General features: G+C 45.4%; 1 long non-coding RNA gene across 2 annotated transcripts in view; it reads right to left on the reverse strand.

The window, feature by feature from the left end:
* Positions 1-2,043: 2,043 nt before the first annotated feature.
* Positions 2,044-13,351, reverse strand: part of LOC136646087 (uncharacterized) — a 30,083-nt gene continuing 18,775 nt past the window's right edge. For both annotated transcript variants that reach the window (XR_010794196.1, XR_010794197.1), the window contains exons 2-3: positions 6,207-6,354; positions 2,044-2,163 (exon numbers count right to left, since the gene is read on the reverse strand). This is a non-coding gene — a long non-coding RNA (uncharacterized lncRNA). The remainder of the gene's footprint in view (positions 2,164-6,206; positions 6,355-13,351) is intronic.

Consider the following 13,351-nt stretch of genomic DNA (forward strand, 5'->3'; position numbering starts at 1 on the left):
TTGGTGACAAAATGGTTTGTGATGAAGAGTATGGACATAGCTAGATAGTAGTTAATATTGACACTTCTTGGTAGTTTTTGGGGGTGGGGAGAGAATAATGAAATGGATGTATTTCTGCATACTCTGAAGTTGCAATGTCCCAAAGGGATAATGCCTCAAAAACCAGTTGGACAAAAGTGACCAAATACCTTGCAGGTTATCTATGTCTACAGGTTTCTAAGGATATAACCAAGATGGGAAGGAAAACTTTAACCTGCTAGTAGTTGCAGGTACTAGGTAACTACCAACCATCTACCATGATGGATAGATCCTTTGAAGATTCTGCATGAGTGAAATGTGTGACTGTCTTATCATGGACCCAACTCTCATGTTAGCTCTTGGGGCTGGCTTAGGGTAGGCCATTCATGAGTGATGGGTGCTGTTTCCCATGTGCCCATCCACTTCCACTGTAGATCCTTTGGAAATGATGGCTGAATATTTTGTCTGTAACCTTAAGCAAACACAAGCGTTTGTTTGCTTCATTGATCTGTCCTTCTGTGAAACAGTGATGTATGAATCAACTTCACATTGCCGTTTTCAAATGCTAAATACCTTGGTGGTTCCCAAGCCCATATATGGATTTTTGGGCCTCTTAGTATGGCCCCAGTGCCAATAGTTCCTGAACTATATATTTACTCCATAAATAAGGAGATTAAGATCATACTTTCTAATGTCTTTTGCTGTAGCAGCCTGGCCCTTTGATTTAGCTAGCACAAGAGACCCTTTACATAAATAAGTTTGGCAAGAGGGGGGGCAAGTATGCAACTAAGTTGGCAGATCTGGCTGTCCAACAGGTTTTTTTTGTCACGGGGGTGGGGTGGGGTACAATAGTTATTTGTGAAAGCAAGTCCTTGTGGGGACAAAACAAGGTCCCCACTCCCAAGCTCTACTTGTCTACAAAAATGACTTTGGCACAGAAATGCCTCCTCCTGGCCCCACGACCCTTGAACTTGTGTAAATCTTGGTACTGACACAAGGCTGGGTCAATGGCTTTGTTGGCCCACTGAAGGGGAGAATTCACTTGATCAAAACAATGCAGCTTTATTAGTTGATCTGGTGGCTACACATTAGTGCACTTGCTAAATCTCCTTTTCCAGAAGCTAAAACAAGGTTGTTGTGTGTGCATCTGGGAGTAGCACAGATGGCCCAATGGGTCCTGATAAGAAAGCTTCTTACGCAGCTGCAATGCTAGTCTTGTGTTCAAGTCCTCACAATCTTGGCTTTCAAACCATAAGTTTCTGCCACTTCACTTTTTGCAAAAGTATGTTTTTGAAAATGTGAGGACTAGGAGTGCTATAATATTGGCAATCAGATTAATGCTCAAAACTGTTCTTGTAATGCATTACAAATTCTATAAATTCACCTGTACCCTGTTCTTTATAACAGCTTTCTATGATAGCCCACATTAGCCACATGTTGTAGATGAGGGGCTGAAATAAAGAAAATACTGGCTTCACTGTCCTGGTCCAGGGTCTCTGACTGATCTTCCACATTCCCGGCTCACTGACCAAAACACCCAGTGAGTTTGCAGGTTTGCAAGGAGTCAGTCCTAAGTCAGTTATTTTAAACCTGTTCTTCTCACTAAGACCTGAACCAAATGTGCAAGAACCTTCACAGGAACCAGCAATTTCCTACAGATGTAGCTCACATTTGGAAGTAAAACCCACATAGGCTTCCTTATCAGATTTTTTTCTTCCCTATGGAATAAGCCAAGTACCCTTTTCACTTCTTAAGGAATTCAGAATTTTTCACGTAAGTTTTGAATGTATGGTTGGATATTCTCATGGTTGTCTAATTGTGAGTGGGTTTGGAGTCCTTGGAGGAGGGGAGAGATAGTGTTCTAGACTGTCTCCTGGGCTGGGACCCCTTAGGTAGAACTTGTTCTCTGATTTATGGAGAGGAGTATTTGGTTGAGTTGAAGAGGGGTAGTAAATAATCTGAAACTTTATTCAAGGATAAATAAAACCATCAACAATTGCATGACTAACACCCGAGACACTTGGATCAGAGTGACAGTTTATTAACTTGGAGAAAGAACAAACAGATGAAAAAGTGCTGCTCCCAAATCCTTAGTGAGTTGGCTTCACCCCCATTTGAAATGTCTTGGTAAACACACAGTGGAGTCTGGAAAAGAAGTGAGAAATACCATTCAGTCTCCCTGCTGTGGGGGACTTTGAAAGGTGCCCAGATAACCTAATTGCTGTGTTATCCACACGTGTGTGTTTAGATGGACAGGGCTGGCTACTGTTTTTTCCAAAAGCAGTTGTTCTACACTCATTTGAGTGTAGAACTGGAGCCGCCAAACCGCAGCCTGCAGACCGGAACCGGCATGCCAGGAATATCCATATGGGTGTGGCAGTGGCAAAGGCTTTGCGTTCCATGCCGCAGCCTCCTTCGTGCCTGTTCGCACAGTCTCTGGCCAGGCAGCCGTTTCCCCAAGGAAAATTGGGGCACGGAGCCGTCTGGGGCAACAGGCAGCAGAAGTGGCTGCCCCGTGTGAAGAGTGGGTACAAAGAAAGGAGGCTGTGGTACAGAATGGAAAGCCTTCGCCACCACTGCACCTAGGCAGCTATTCCTGGCAAGAAGCAGGTTGTAGTTTGGATACCACTGGAGTAGAAATACAATATGTTTCCCACAAGCAGAGATCATACACTAAGTCCTATGAGGTGCATCATAGAGTTCTCTTCCATACAGCTTTCCAGAAAGGAGATGGTTATCCTTTCTATGGAAGGCAGAGATCAATCAGCTCCTAACATAATCTATGTCATTAACAAGGTGCACATACCTCAAGTTCTGTGAAATGGATGGGTTTCTCAGGAGACTCCCAGGTGACTGTTTTCTCCAGTAATTGTGTTGCTTTAGGTGTCTGGCACCCACAGGCCAGACGAACTGTACAAATGTCCATGCAGCTTGCTCGTAGGCTGAGTGTGTATCCCTCATATGCAAAATCGACTGTCATGGACCCAAATGCTTATGCTTATGGGAACCTCTTCTATACAGTAGTCCCATTTCCTCCCTAAATTTGTAGCTTCTGCCCCTGGGGCAACTGACATTAGTGCCGCCTCACCCCAAAAGCTCAATGTTGCACCTGAGATGAGGCCGCCAAGAATCCTTGTTCAGACAAAATGGAACATGCAGCCTGAGTTGCATCTCCTGGTACACAGCAACAGTTATAAAACTCACAGCTTGGACGTTGAATCTTGGCAGAAATGAAGAGCGGTGTTAAGTATCAGCATAACAAGCGTGTGTGGCCTTTCAACTCAACAGCCTTGCCGTATTAAGAGGGCTTCCAGGCTTATGTTGGGTGAGATTTTTGTTGAAAATGATTTCCTTTTAGGGTGACCTCTGTTTAGCTGTTCTCCAACTTGGGATGGCCAAATGGCATGGGAAATGGCTTCTGTTGGTGTCCTAGGCCTGGCGTGTCCTACTAAAGCAGGGCTTTCCAAAACTAGGGCTGGATCTGGGGTTTGGGGAAAGCCCTCAGCTCCATGAATGAAGCTTACCATTCTACCTCTGTGCTGCATGTATTCTAAGTAGATCTGGGCACTGGAATCCACTGGGCAGTTGCTTCTGCCCAGATATCCTTTTGCACAGTCTTCTGGGATGCCAGACAACAGATGCGACTGCCCAGAGCATCCCAGTGCTCAGATCTACTCAGAATACATGCAGTGAGGACATGGAACAGTAAGCTCCAGTCTGAATGGGGACCAATTTTTGACAGACAGCGGTCGCAAGTTTGGTGATGGCTGTGCTAAAGTGTCTTAGAGTTTTGCGAGGTACATCTTCCTACCACCCAGAAAACACAAACCCAGGAGAGGGCTGGGTCTTGTAAGTCCTCTCAAAAGGAAGAGACTACTAGTCAAACACGCATAGCAGGATATTTTCCTTCCAGATGAGGCAAAAAGGAAGGGACGCATAGCAGCGACTTGGACACTTGGTGAATGGGTATATAGTTGGGGTCAGCTGGAGAGTAGACCATGTAGTAGAGAGGTTAGCAAAGGTAGGCTCATGGCAAGACCAAAATGGGATACATCAAGATGGAAGAGTACAAAGAGAAGGATTTCTAATGCATACTGTGTTATATGGACAGTTGGCCAGTGTGGTATTGTAACAGAGGTCACATTGAGTAGAAATGATACACTGCTGCTACAGAACTTGTTGAAGATTCTGCATGAGTGAAATGTGTGACTCTCTTATCGTGGACCCAACTCTCATGTTAGCTCCTGGGGCTGGCTTGGGGTAGGCCATTCATGAGTGATGGATGCTGTTCCCCATGTGCCCATCCACTTCCACTGTTCCTTGAATTTGAAAAGATTAACGAGGAGAAGGAGAGGAGGGGTTGAGCTAGAACATTCTTGAGCAGTGCTCTATTCTCCGTGCTGCTAAATGTGACTTCATCCAAAATCCATCCTCCAATTTGGGGCATCCAAAGTCTGTGCCCAACAGAATCTTACAAAGGGCCCAGTCCTTTCCAACTTCCCAGCACCGATGCAGGTATAATGCAGCCCCCAGGTAAAGTAACAAGTAATAACACTATACCAAGAACCCAAGTTTCCAAACATCACAGAAAATGTCAGGAAAAATCAGTAGTCCAATACCTGCCTTTCGGAACTTTCTGCATATGTGTCTAGCTGTTGAAGTTTGACACCCCAGCTTGTTAACTGGCTTAAGAAGCACCTCTTCAGTGGCAGCTGTCTTTTGCCTAGCTAGGAGAGTAATTGCCCAGATTCCCAGGGCAGTTAGTGATTCCCGGGACAGAGTGATTGTCCCTCCTCATTCCTGCACAGTGTCTTTTCCAAAGGCTGTTTTGTTTCCTGGTGATCCTTCATGTATCTTTTTTAGACTGAGCCTTTTTGGGACAAGGAAGCATTGATTTATTTACTTAATCATATATAAACCAATTTATGAACTTTTGGTTGAAGAGCAAGAGGGATATAAATATTTTTTTTTTTAATAAGAATGGAGTTTGGAGCAATGAGCCTTGTTTCCACAGTACCACGAAAGCAGATGTTGTGGATTCACCCCTGTCATATTGATGCTTGGGGTCAATACAAGACCCCAATCCTTGCTTAGTTGGCAGGTACTGGTTCTGATGAATCTGTGTGTATGATATTTAACTCTACATCAGGAAGCACAGATGTACTTATGTATTCTATGTACTCCAGTATGTTCAGAAAAAAACTCCTTCAAGGGTTTGCTTGGGCCTGTGTGTTTAAGACAAGCTTGGCCTGCTTTCATTCCACCAGACGGGCCTTTGCCCAAAGCAATTTTGAAGGCACATGAAACCTCCAAGCCGCCCACTGAGCTCTGTTTTTGTTGCTCTGTTTACTTTTCCAAGTTGCACAGCTGACAGTGGTGATGGGCAGCTTCTGCAGAGCTTTTGGGAGACGGCCCTTCCCTTCCGGTGTACTTTAGTGAACCCAGTGTACCGTGAACAAACTGCTAAAGGTGCAACTTCAGGCCTGGGCATGCCTCTGGCCCAGATTATAGCAGTGGTGATCTCCTCAGGCAGTCTGTCACTTCACTGACTTTCCCCCATCGGTTCTTTTCCCTCGCTCATTAGATTTACTTAGGTTAGCACTTCCCAAATATTTGACACACAAAGCACACTTTTTTCTAATTAAAACTGAAGGGATTGTTTGCATTTCTAGCCAAACATTCATCCGGTCAGCTCAGGGTGGCCTTCAACCTCCTTTATCCTCACAACTCTGCTGCCCCTCTCTGCATCAGGGCACTCTAGGAATGGAGATGTTCCTCCAGTCCTAGAGCACCCTGGTAGGTATTGGAGCAGAGTGGAAACACTGAGGGTGTTTTCTAAGGTAGAGGCTTAAGGGACAAGTGGGGGAAGTCTGGTTTTCATGGATTTCAGCATAACAGACACCTCTTCCCCACTTATTAGTTCATTAAACTGAGGGCTTATTGTACGCTACATGGTCCAAGGTTCTAACCCCATCATAAGGCTGCTTCAGATGAATCTGCCTGTTCACTAGTATATGTTGCTGCTGTCTCATTTCAGATTCCTTCCTGGTGTGAACATGTGGAGTTCTGGATAAGGTGTTCTTGTTTAAGATTCAAATAAAAATGGACAGTCTCTGACCAGCTTCCTCCTTCCAAGGAGTCATACACGAGGCAAGACAGAATCTCACAAGAAGGAAGTAATCGCTTACCAGTCCAAAGCCTAGAGCAGGTGTGGGTAGCTTGAAAAGCAACTCAAGGGAGGGCGGGTGAAGATGAATGATAAATCGGCTGTTCTTCCTGCTGTACCTCCATCCTTCCTGGTTGCATCACTTTTTCATCCACTCGCTAACGCACAGCCTGCATTTGTGAAAACAGTGGGGTACAATTCTATTTAGAAATCATAGGTCTGCTTTGAGGAGAACTTGAGGATCCTACCCTTTACCTATTTTCATGCTATAACCAATGCACCTGCCACCTTTCAGCACCTAAACTTGGTAGTATATTCCTAATAGCAGTTTCCTATAATTTTGCTTGTTGCTTATATTCAGCCTCAGGGAGAGGTGCCAGCCAGGGGAGGCCCCCAGGCCTAAATCAGTAGGTTAACTTTAAGCAACTGTCAGGTTGTTTGTTTGTTTTAAATCAGTGGAGGCCAGTTTTAACTGGCAGAGCTGAGGGTCAGGGTATAGTGCCTTCTTTTTAAAGACTTTCTGTTCTGGTCTGCTATGCAGTTGGGATTTCGGGAGAGGGTGGAGGGAAATATGAAACTAGGAATTAAAGATTTATCAAGTTTGTAAGCTACCTTCCCTTTCTCAAGGAAACACTTATAATGGAATGCAAGTGCATTTTAATTAATTTACTCATTAATCAGTTAAAAGGCCAGTAATTACTCACAAACATTATCTGATGGACTGACAACCCTACTGTCATGTATAAATCCCTTCTGGAAAGCTGAGCCATCACTGCAGAATATCTTGAGGGCTCTGTTATGAACAACAGAGCAGTTTATTATTTGAGGTAAAGTGGGGAGGGGGCTAGAGCTAAGTATAAGACCTGCAAACGGCACTGGAATTTGATCAGGGAGATCTGTGTCCAAATCCCTGCTCAGTTATGAGATTAACTGAATGGGTGTGGGCAACTTCTACTTCCTTGGGTTGGTGTAAGAATTAAACGACCCTCCTCTCTGCACATGCCTTTCTACCCAGTAGCATGCCTGATAGGAACAAGGGGGCCTGGAAGCTGCAGCTGTTTAGCCCCTTCATGCATGGAAGCATGGTATATTCCTATTTCAGTCTACATCTATCATAGTCCCTGGTCCTGAGTGTCAAATGAAAGTGGGGCTCTTCACGCCTCTAACTTGCAAAGCAGCATTTTTCTGAACCCAGAGGTGGCTTACTTCCATGTTCTACCAGGACCCTGAAGTCTTCTTCTTGGATTGTCTCTGAATCCTACTGCTGCCACTCAGACATGTGGTCTTCAAGTGACTAGGGGAGAAATGCATCTTTTTCCTAGTTGCAGAATAGCCACTGAAATCTTCCCCATCCCTGCTTCCTGCCATCACAGTGATCACTCAGAGAAGTCTGCCCCCGTTCATAGCATGGCAGTCTGTTTCAGTGCAGAGAGGTGCTGGGCCTTCAGCAGCACCGCATGGAGGAGAGCAACAAGGGAAGCTCTTCTAGCATGGAGATGGCAAAGGCTTCAGTGGTTGATCTCTTCCTCTTGCACAGCTGTGGCACCTGCCCCAGGTACAATTGCATGATGAAAGACTAAATATAATTTCATGAGAGCTAAACTAGCTCTCCATGTGCTCCACTGCCCCACCTGCCCCAGTCGTAAAGAAAGACAGTAATGGGGGTCCAGTTTTAATGGCAAAGGTGCGCGCAGACAGGAGTTGTAAACCAATTTCCCCACCAGTGGCTTCCTCCCCACAGTTTGTCCCCCGAGGTATTTTTCTCCTCAGTCAAGCTCTGCTGACAGGAGCTGTAAGAAAAGCATTGGGGCAGAGAGCAGAGCAGAGTCATCCCCAGCATTCGCACTGTTGACCCAGTCAGCTTAACTCATGGTGACAGCAGCTGTGGCTGATGCAGAGCATCTCAACCCTCTGTTGCTGTTCCTGTGTGACAATCTTGATAGGTCAGAATGCCACAGGTTGCGGTGTTGGCACTGTGGTGGCCAGGCCTCCTCCTCTCTTGCTGATGTAGCAGCTCTCAGTCGAGCCTTTCATCTCTCAGATAATTCACACCATGATCGAGAATATTGCAGAAACTGCCACCATTTATGCTCTAAGAAGCCACTGCCACAGTTGGGCAAGCTTCAACAATGACAACATTGTCCTCAGCCTCTTCTACATTGTCTTTCTCCTTCCTGGGAGACAGCTGGGTAGGAGCGCAATCAGTCACTATCCTCTTTAATCAGCTGGTTCCCAAGGGAGGGATGGAAGCGAGAAGGTCACACAACACACTGGGTTGCGAAATTGCTGAATGAATCAGACAGCAGCAGCTCTGTTTACGTGGGAAACCATCGGGTACGCAGTCAGGAAGGTGCGACGAGATAAATGCAAAAAAATAATGTGTTTGAAGTAGCCTGCCTTGGGAAAGGGCTTCACCTTAGGAAAAAGTGTGTGCTTTGTGAGAGAATTAACCCACAGTAGCTGATTTAAGGAAGCACTTCCTTTTCAGAGGACAATGTGAAGGAGGAGGTACATTTATTCATCTTTCCTACATATATTAAGAAGCTTCATGTGTCTCTCTCCCCCCCCCCCAAGGCTTAGGCTACTCCCTCACTAGCTAGATTGCTGAAAGAGGGTATATGCACAAACCAAGACTTGACTACTACAGAAGTAACAACCAGGAGCAGTCATCTGTACTGACAAAGGGCACACTTCATTTGGGAGAACATATCTAAGACTTCACTTGCGTGGGGTTTGTGGGGGATCAAATGAAGATAGTTCCATGAGAAATAGAAAGCAAAAATGTGGTATGTATCTTGTCTGTAGTCCAAGACACTACAAGAAAAAAAGAGCTCTAAAATGGGAAGTCTTTATGTATTCATCTCCTAATAGCTGCTTGCATTTGAACAGGAGGGGTGTGGGAATTTCCATTTCTCATTTCCTGACTTTAGGGGATAGGGAATTTCAGCAGCAGCCAGGAAATGACTGATGCTTGCAGAATTTACCAGTAATCTTATGTACATCTTTACACTGTTCTGTGGCACCTTAAAGCTTACCTAATTTAATTGTTTGCATAATCAAATTAGGTCAGGAAATGTGGGTTGCATACATGCAGTGCAAGATTTTTACTTTTCTGGACATAAGGTAAAGAGACAGGGCAGGCTTTTCAATGGATTTCCTCATCCAGCCATACTACTGCTCCATGGTGGACATTGATTTCCAAAGCTTTGTAGAGAGAGAGAGTAGGTTACTACGCATGGAGTAGTGTATTACTAGGGGGATATGATAGCGCTCTTCAAATACCTGAAGAGTATAACTGTCATATGGAAGAGGGGACAACTTTGTTCTCAACTGCCTCTGAAAGGAGAACTAGAACCAATTGGCATGAACTGCAAGAGAAAAGATTCTGATTTTGGACATCAGGAAAAAAATTCCTGACAGCAGGGGAAGTTTGGCAGTGGATTCCTGAGGGAGGTGGTGGACTCTTCCTCACTGGAGATCTTCAAGCAGAGGTCAAACAAGCTCCTGTTGGAGATGCTCTAGGGCAGGGGTGGGTAAACCCTGGCATGTGGGCCATTTGTGCGCCCCGGGGACCCCCAATCTGGCCCACAGGGAGACCCCAGTCTCCAATGAGACTTTGGCCTGTTAGAGACTATTGAAGCCTGCGTTGGCTGCTGGTCGCAACCACCACACATGAGCTGCAGGTTGAGTTAGAGCAAGGCCTTTTATAGTCCCCATGTGTCTTCTGCTTTTCCCTTGGTGTTATTTAAACCCCCCACCCCGCCCCACTGCCTCTAATGTCTCCATATGTTTCTGGATTGGTCTGTATGTTTTCACTGTGCAAGAGGTGTGTGGCAAACAGTTCTTAGTTCTCATGTGGTTCTACATGCCATAGTTCTCAAGTGTGTTATAAATAAGCTCGGTAAAATTCATTCTTTCATACCAGTTCCATCTCTAATTTATTAATTTAGGTAAACTTATTCAAATTTGAAATGTAACTTGATTCTTTTTTCCCAGCTCCTGGCACAGTGTCAGAGAGATGCAGTGGCCCTCCTGTCAAAATGTTTGCCCACCCCTGCTCTAGGTGGATTTCCTGCTCCTGGCAGGTGGATGATGTCCTATTAGGCCCCTTCCAACTCTGATTACCTAGTAATACACCCAGGAAATATCAAACCACTTCCATTTACCCATAACTTAACACCTGAAACTGACTGTATGAACCAGGACCTGGGTTTTCATTGTGCATTCAGAATTATCTCTTGAGAATTATGAACAGTCAGTTTGTACCAATAGAATATTTTCTACACTGGGAAAGAGTAAAACAACAAGTCAGGTGTAATTTCTGTGTTTAAAATATCGTTACACTCTCCGTCCCAGTCTCAACTGAACTCACAGAATACACAACAACCCAATCCAATCCAATTTTCCAGTGCCGGTGTAGCTGTGCCAATGGGCATGCACTGCATCCTTTAGTGGGGAGGTCAGATAAGAACAGCCCCACTGGATCAGACCATAGGCCCATCTAGTCCAGCTTCCTGTAGAAGCTGTAGAGCATCACTCTATCCACTTTATCCTTCCCATGCATAATTTTGTATGTCTCAATCGTGTCCCCCTCAGGCGTCTCTTTTCTAGGCTGAAGAGGCCCAAACGCCGTAGCCTTTCCTCATAAGGAAGGTGCCCCAGCCCCGTAATCATCTTAGTCACTCTCTTTTGCACCTTTTCCATTTCCACTATATCCTTTTTGAGATGTGGCAACCAGAACTGGATACAATACTCCAGATGTGGCCTTACCATCAATTTGTACAATGGCATTATAATATTAGTCATTTTGTTCTCAATGCCTTTTCTAATGATCCCAAGCATAGAATTGGCCTTCTTTACTGCCGCCGCACACTGGGTTGACACTTTCATCGACCTGTCCACCACCACCCCAAGATCTCTCTCCTGATCTGTCACAGACAGCTCACAACCCATCAGCCTATATGTACAGTTTTGATTTTTTGCCCCAATGTGCATGACTTTACACTTACTGACATTGAAACGCATCTGCCATTTTGCTGCCCATTCTGCCAGTTTGGAGAGATCCTTCTGGAGCTCCTCACAATCACGTCTGGTCTTCACCACTCAGAAAAGTTTGGTGTCATATGCAAACCTAGCCACCTCACTGCTCACCCCTGTCTCCAGGTCATTTATGAAGAGGTTGAAGAGCACCAGTCCCAGGACAGATCCTTGGGGCACACCGCTTTTCACCTCTCTCCATTGTGAAAATTGCCCATTGACACCCACTCTCTGTTTCCTGGTCTTCAACCAGGTCTCAATTCAGGAGAGGACCTGCCCTCTAATTCCCTGACTGTGGAGTTTTTTCAGTAGCCTTTGGTGAGGGACCGTGTTGAACGCCTTCTGAAAGTCCACATATATAATGTCTATGGGTTCTCCTGCATCCACATGCCTGTTGACCTTTTCAAAGAATTCTATAAGGTTTGTGAGGCAAGACTTACCCTTACAGAAGCCATGCTGATTCTCCCTCAGCAAGGGAGAATCTGTTCGTCTATGCGTTTTGAGATTCTATCTTTGATGAGGCATTCCACCATCTTACCTGGTATAGATGTTAGGCTGATTGGCCTATAGTTTCCCGGGTCCCCCCTCTTTCCCTTTTTAAAGATTGGTATGACATTTGCTATCCTCCAATCTTCTGGCACCGTGGCCGTTTTGAGGGACAAGTTGCATATTTTAGTCAAGAGATCTTGACTTCATTCTTTAATTTTTTAATAACTCTAGGGTGGATGCCATCCGGGCCTGTGACTTATTGATCTTTAATTTATCAATGAGGTCTGAAACATCTTCTTTTTCAACCTCTATCTGACTTCACTCCTCGGTCAGGAGGGGCCGTTTGGGCAGCGGTGTTTGCCCGAGGTCTTCTGCCGTGAAGACAGATGCAAAGAGGTAGTAACAGAGGCCTCCTCAAGGTATGTGAACATTTGTTTCCTTACCTCGGGGCTGCACTGTGGTTGCATCAGTGCTGGAAAGTTGGATAGGATAGGGCCCCATATCTGGTAAAATCCAGAACCAATAGAATAGCACAATTATAAGGTATAAGATTCAGATCACAACTAGAAGAGGTGAGACAGAGAAGCCCCTGGTTAACGAGTTACTAGTGATGACCATCCGATCCAGATGCAGCCATCATCGATACTGACAAAGAACATGCTTCTTGACATATAAATTACAGGGTTGTCCTGGATGCTTTAGTCACTGCCCAGGTGGATAACCTGTTTGCCTTGTTAGAGAGTGATGCTGTGTTTCCTAGGTCCCATCATTATGGGTAAAGTCATCTACATAGCAGGAGAACAGCTGGTGTCCTTTTAGAATCCCCAGTTGTGTTGGTCAGGACAGCCTCACGAATACTGCCCTTCCATGAATATAAATCAATAATAACTGGGTACTTCTGCAGTGCTTATGCTGTACTGCTGTAAAAATAGGAGTACGCTTCACTGTTCCTCAGTCCCTGGAGAACCACATCCAATGGTAACAATGTAGGGATATCCTAGAGTCATTCTTGGCTCCATAATCCCCACACACACTTTGTCTGGTAGGAAGTTGCCCTTGGGAAGGGGGTAAGTCCCTATTCCTGGAATGCTCAAACAGTACATGAATTAGAGCATTGCCTTGCTTTAAAAAGAACCCCTTAGTCCTGTCTCTCCATCAGTGCTCTGTGAACCAAAATACTATTCTGCTGGCAGAGGGCCCAATCCTATCTGACTTTCCAGCACTGGTGCAACCACTATGCAGCCCCGAGATAACAGAACAAACATTCCCTTACCTTGAGGAGGCCTCCATGACTGCCTCCCTCCCACAGGAAGGAGTGCATGCCCCATTGGCATGGCTGTACCAGCACTGGAAAACTGGATAGGATTGGGCCCTGACTCTGCTGAACAACCGTAAAGTAGCAGGGAGAAGGGGTGATTTGTAGGGGAGAAGTAAGAGCTGGAGAAAGGGGCCTTAACCCTCCTCCTCTTCTGCTTTCCCCCTGCACTTCCTTGCCCAGTCACTTTTCCCACAAAGTGACAAACCAAGGAATCCCAACTGAGAGAAAAGTAGCGGGGGGGGGGGGGATTTCAAGGGGAAGAGGGGTTTGCAATTCAGGGTTGGTTCATTGGTGTCTTGGAGTGAGGCAGCTGCCTCAGCCAG

Source organism: Tiliqua scincoides, chromosome 3 (assembly GCF_035046505.1).
Source record: "Tiliqua scincoides isolate rTilSci1 chromosome 3, rTilSci1.hap2, whole genome shotgun sequence".
In the NCBI taxonomy this organism is placed as follows: Eukaryota; Metazoa; Chordata; class Lepidosauria; order Squamata; family Scincidae; genus Tiliqua; species Tiliqua scincoides.